Below are 6,000 nucleotides of genomic sequence, written 5' to 3'. Positions count from 1 at the left end.
ATCTTCCAAAATTTTTAATGATTCCCCCAAACCTTATACTATCACTAAAATTTCATGCTGATCTTGTTCTAAATTAACATATTCAACTTCATTGCCTTTTATTCCTTCAATAAAACTTTAACTTCTGTCAGATTAATTTACTACCACACCCATAAATCAACATGTACACTATACCTTTTTAAAAATTGCAATAAAATACACATAACATAAAATTTACCATTTTATTTTTAAGTTTACAATTTAGTGGCATTAAGCAATTCACATTATTGTGCAACCATCATCACTTTCCCACACTATACTTTTCCAAGCAGCATTTCACCATACCCTTGATTGAAAGTTTCTTCCTACTTCTATTTATCCAACTCTTAGTCCTCTTTTAAGATTGGATTCAGGGGCACCTGGGTGTCTCAGTTGGTTAAACATCTGCCTTCAGCTCAGGTCATGATCTGGGGGTCCTGGGCTCGAGCTCCATCAGGCTCCCTGCTTAGTGGGGAGTCCGTTTCTCCTTCTCCCTCTCCCTTTCCCTCTTCCCCTCCTTCCTGCTCGTGTTCTCTCTCTCTCAAATAAATAAATAAAATCTTAAAAAAAAAGATTGGATTCAAACCCCATCATCCATGAATCTTCCCTTACTATGTTTGTCTGACTTGTATCACATGTTGAAAGGCAGTTTAAGGTAGCGGTTAAAGGTACAGACTCTGGATCAGTTTATTTGAGTTTAAATTCTAGCTGTGTTATTCCTTAACTATATGATCTTGGACAAGGGAATCAAACTCTTAGTGTCCTAGATGTTTATCCAAATGATTTCAAAATGTGTCCACACAAAAGCTGGAACATAAATGTTAATAGCAACTTTAATCATAGTTGCCAAAAACTAGAAGCAACCAAATGTCCTTAAATAGGTGAATGAATAAAAAAACTGTGGTTTATCAGGACAATGGAATATTATTCAGCAATAAAAAGAAATGAGCTATCAAGCCATTAAAAGTCATGGACAAACCTCACATGCATATTGCTAAGCAAAACAGGCCAGTCTGAAAAGGCTACATACTCTATGATTCCAAATATATGACATTCTGGAAAAGGAAAATCTATAGAGACAATAACAAGATCAGTCATAGCTAATGATTTGGGGGGAGGGAGACATAGGTAGGTGGAGCACAGGGGATTTTTAGGATAATGAAGCTATTCTGTATGATACTGCAATGGTGGATACCTAACATTATGTATTTGTCAAAACTCGTAGAACAGTACAATGCAGAATGAACCCTAATGTAAACTCTAGACAGCTGCCACAAATGTACCCATTTAATGCAAGATGTTAATAATGTGGGAAATTGGGGTGGGGTGGGGCAGGAAGGAGAATGGGTAAATGGGAATTTTGTACTTCCTGCCCAATTTTTCTGAAAACCTAGAGTTGTTGCAAAAATAAAGTCTATTAATGTAAAAAAAACCCAAAAAATTATAAATCAGTAACACAAAATATCTAGGAAGCCTTCAAATATTTGTAAATATCACATTTCTAGATAACCTATGTGTCAAATAAGATATCAAGAGAGATTTGGATTGAAGCAAAGTATTTTGCTGAAATGAAATGAATGAAAATGAAAACACAACAAATCAAATTTGTTAGATACAGCTACATCTATACTTAGAAATTTATATATTTATAGCACTAAATGCCTATGTTACACAGTGAGAAAGGTCTCAATTCAGTGACCTCAGCTTTCACCATAAGGAGCTGGAAAAAGAAGTGAAAGTCAAGCCCAAAATAAGCAGAGGAAAGGAAATACAACAGATCAGAGTAGAAAGCAATAAAACAGAAAACAGAAAAACAATAGAAGAAATCCACGAAAAGTTGGTCCTTTGGGAAAATGAAAAAAGAATTAATAAATTTCTAGCCAGATTGATTAGAAGAAGAAAAAGAGAGAGAAGACACAAATTAACAATATTTAGAATGAGAGAGGAGACACATATATTCTTCAGATGTTGAAAGGTTAAAAAGAATATTGTGAGCAACTTTATGTCAATAATTCTGACAATTTAGATGACATGGATGGATTACTTGAAAGACAGACTGCCAAAGCTCATCCAAGAAGAAATAGATGACCTAAATATATGTATGTCTATTAAATAAATTGAATTTGTAATTAAAAACTTTCCTACAAAGAAAAATCCAGGCCCAGATGGCTTTCCTGGGGGATTCTACCAAACATTTAACAAAGAAAATAATACCACTCCAAAAAATTGAAGAGGAGGGATAATCACTTCCCAACTCTGGGAAGCCAGCATTACTCTAACACCAAAACCAGACACAGACATTGGAAGAAAAGAAAATCTCTCTTCTTTGTAGTTATATATTCTATTTTTAGACTCAATCTTCCTGACAAAGGAACCTAAAGATATTGGAAAAATTAAGTTTTTTTTTTAAAGTGTTATAAAGCCAAAATTATGACAAAAATCTAAGAAAACACTAGATTCTGGAGCGATAAGCAGAGCACTGCTACACTGAAGCTGCTTTTACTCTGAGGGAACTTGTTGATCTGGGCAGGTTTGGAGATTGGTTTTAGCAATCTTGCACATGGAGAAATCAAAAATTGAAACCCAAGTCCTGCTCAAGGCGGGGAGCGTAGTAGACCACCCCTTCTCCACTAAAGTGGTGTCAACCTTCAGAGCAAAAGAAAACCTGAAATGTACTTACCCATACACCCAGAGGACCGAAGGGAATGTTGCCTTGACACTGAGAAAAACAGATATAAGAAGAAAAGGAGAAAAACTCCTCCCTGATAGGTTGTGCCTTTGGGCTTGCTCTTCCCAAGGAGTACAGACCTGGATTTGAATGGTCCCGGAAACAGGAAGCCATGAATTTGGATAATTTGGTCCTGAATGATAGAAGAAAATCCTTTCTGAGAGAAGGTACATTTATTCTAGACCTCAGAGAATCCTTTTGCATAATATTTTAGGGACAATAAGCAGTGCACAGTAAAACACAAACACACAGGCGTGCACGTGCGTGCACACACACACACACACAAGGAAAGCATCCCATGAGAAAAATTACAGAAATAAAATATAGCATATATCGGAATTATTAGACAGAGATTATTTTTAAAACATGACTTACTGGGGGTGCCTGGGTGGCTCAGTCCGTTAAGCATCCAGCTTTTGATTTCAGCTCAGGGTTGTGAGATCAAGCCCCACGTTGGCATCTGCACTGGATGTGCAGCCTGCTTAAGAGTCTTTCTCCCTTGCCCCTCCCCACTCCTCCTCTCTGACTTACTATACTTAAATAAAAAACAAATTGAGAATGTCTAAAAGGTTACTTATAAGATTTTTAAAAGAACCAGTGCTACTGTACGTAAGTTAATGCAATATATAAAATTTAAAAATGAGCAGATAAATGTAAGAGCAAATTAGAAAATATTTTAGAAGAAATTATCCAGAATGCAGCACAGATAGACAAAAAAGATAGGAAATATAGAAGAAAAGTTAGGAGACATGGAAAGGAGATATGATATTCATTTAATTAGAGTTCCAAAAGGAGAGGAAGGAGAGAATGGAACAGAGGCAATGCTTGAAGAAATAATGACAAAGGATATTCTAAAAATTATGAAGAATCTCACTTCAAATGACTTGGCCATCTTATGATAGCTCTTAAATATTTATAACATGGGCTATTCCAATTTAAAAATACTGCTTCTTGGGGTGCCTGGATGGTTCAGTCGGTTCAGTGTCTGACTCTTGATCTCAGCTTAGGTCTTGAGTTCAAGTTCCATGCTGGGTGTAGAGCCTTCTTAAAAATACTGCTTCCAGGGGTGCCTGGGTGGCTCAGTTGGTTGAGCACCTGACTCTTGGTTTTGGCTCGGGCTGTGATCTCAGGGTCTTGAGATTGAGCCCTGTGTCAGGCTCTGACTCAGCCCAGCGTCTGCTTGAAATTCTCTCCCTCCCCATCTCCTTTTGCCCCCCACAAGTAAATAAATAAAATCTTTAAAAAGTAAACAAACTGCTTCCTTTGTGCAATGAAAATAAGAAGCTTCACTTATGTGCTGCTTACCAGATATTTAAACTGCCGCTTTCATACTTGATAAATTGCAACTTTAGCCATCTTGGACCAATATTATATTTAAAAAGCAGACAAGTTCCAGGTGGGCTATTCCATAATAACAAATTAATAGTACTTACATATTGATACTCTGTGGATATTTTAGTATAACAAATTTTAATGGCTAAGTGTGGTGGTGGTATTTAGTATTTTCCAGACCAAAATTATTGCTGCCATGCTTTATGGTATGGAACTCTATAATATCAGTTACTCATTTCTCTGTAATTTAGAGGGGACACAAATTACTTTCTCAAGACAATTTCATCCTTATTCCTAGTACTTTATTTTTTTGGCACAACTCCAAGTACCAGGTGGACTGACTTTTATTCAGGCAGCTTTTTGCATGTTTTAATATTCACCAGAAAATGTCAAAGCTACCCCCAGCTCTACTGATTATTAAAACATAAGGCTCTGTACTTAATTAGTGACAATGAATAGCTGTATTCTAAGTATTTCTCAGGTGGGTTAATTTCAAATTCAGAGCTGTTCACTATTTTTTTTAAAGCTTAGATGAAAGAAACACTAAGGAGGACTACTTACAGGATTTGTAATTCATCCATTTCTCTGGCTACACTGAAATCTAGTCCCAGATTAAGGCATACCATACACAGAATCTTGCCTATAATGACCCAATGGACAAATTATTCTCTGGTTTGAATTCAAGCATAGTTTTGCTCTCCTAAGAAATTGGTTTGCTTTCTGTATTAGGATGATATGAAACTTTCCTAACCTTTCTTCGCTTTTGACTTTCTTATTTTTAATTTATTTGATTTTCCATATTGTTTGTATCTTTTATATATTTTCTTCTTTGAAACAAAGCATTGTAAAGATATAATTAAAATAATAATTATACAAATATTTTTGCACCAAATATCAGACCACCTAAATATATAAAGTAAATACTAACAGAACTGGATGCAAATCAACAGCAATATAATAGTTGAGTTTCGTCAGCATTGGTTGTGATCTCTCCTCTTTCATTCATGATTTTATTTATTTGGGTCCTTTCTCTTTTCTTTTTGATAAGTCTGGCTAAGGGTTTATCATTCTTGTTAATTGTTTCAAAGAACCAGATCCTAGTTTCATTGATCTGTTCTACTGGGTTTTTTTTTATTTCTATAGCATTGATTTCTGCTCTAATCTTTATTATTTCTCTTCTCCTGCTGGATTTAGGCTTTATTTGCTGTTCTTTTTCCAGCTACTTTAGGTGTAAGGTTAGTTTGTGTGTTTGAGACTTTTCCTGCTTCTTGAGGAACGCTTGTATTGCTATATACTTCCCTCATAGGACTGCCTTAGTTGCATCCCAAAGGATTTGAACTGTTGAGTTTTCATTTTCATTTGCTTCCATCTATTTTTTTAAATTCTTCTTTAATTTCCCGGTTGACCCATTCATTATTTAGTAGGATTTTTTTTAAAGTTTTTTTTTTATTTATTTGACAGAGAGAGACAAAGCGACAGAGGGAACACAAGCAGGGGGAGTGGGAAAGGGAGAAGCAGGCTTCCCGCTGGGCAGGGAGCCCGATGTGGGGCTCAATCCCAGGACCCTGGGATCATGACCTGAGCCGAAGGCAGACATTTAACAACTGAGCCACCCAGGCACTCAGTAGGATGTTCTTTAACCTCCATGTATTTGTGGTCCTTCCAAATTTTTTTCTTGTGGTTGACTTTAAGTTTCATAGCATTATGGTCTGAAAATATGCATGGTATGATCTCAATCTTCTTGTACTGGTTGAGTCCTGATTTTTGATAGAGTATGTGATCTATTCTGGAGAATGTTCCATGTACACTGGAAAAGAATGTGTATTCTGCTGCTTTAGGATGAAATGCTCTGTATATATCTGTTAAGTCCATCTGGTCCAGTGTGTCATTCAAAGTCTTTGTTTCCTTGTTGGTCTTCTGCT

Source organism: Callorhinus ursinus, unplaced genomic scaffold (genome assembly GCF_003265705.2).
Source record: "Callorhinus ursinus isolate GAN/ISIS: 27379988/994484 unplaced genomic scaffold, GSC_fseal_2.0 scaffold25, whole genome shotgun sequence".
Lineage (NCBI taxonomy): Eukaryota > Metazoa > Chordata > Mammalia > Carnivora > Otariidae > Callorhinus > Callorhinus ursinus.
This window is presented reverse-complemented; position numbering follows the sequence as displayed.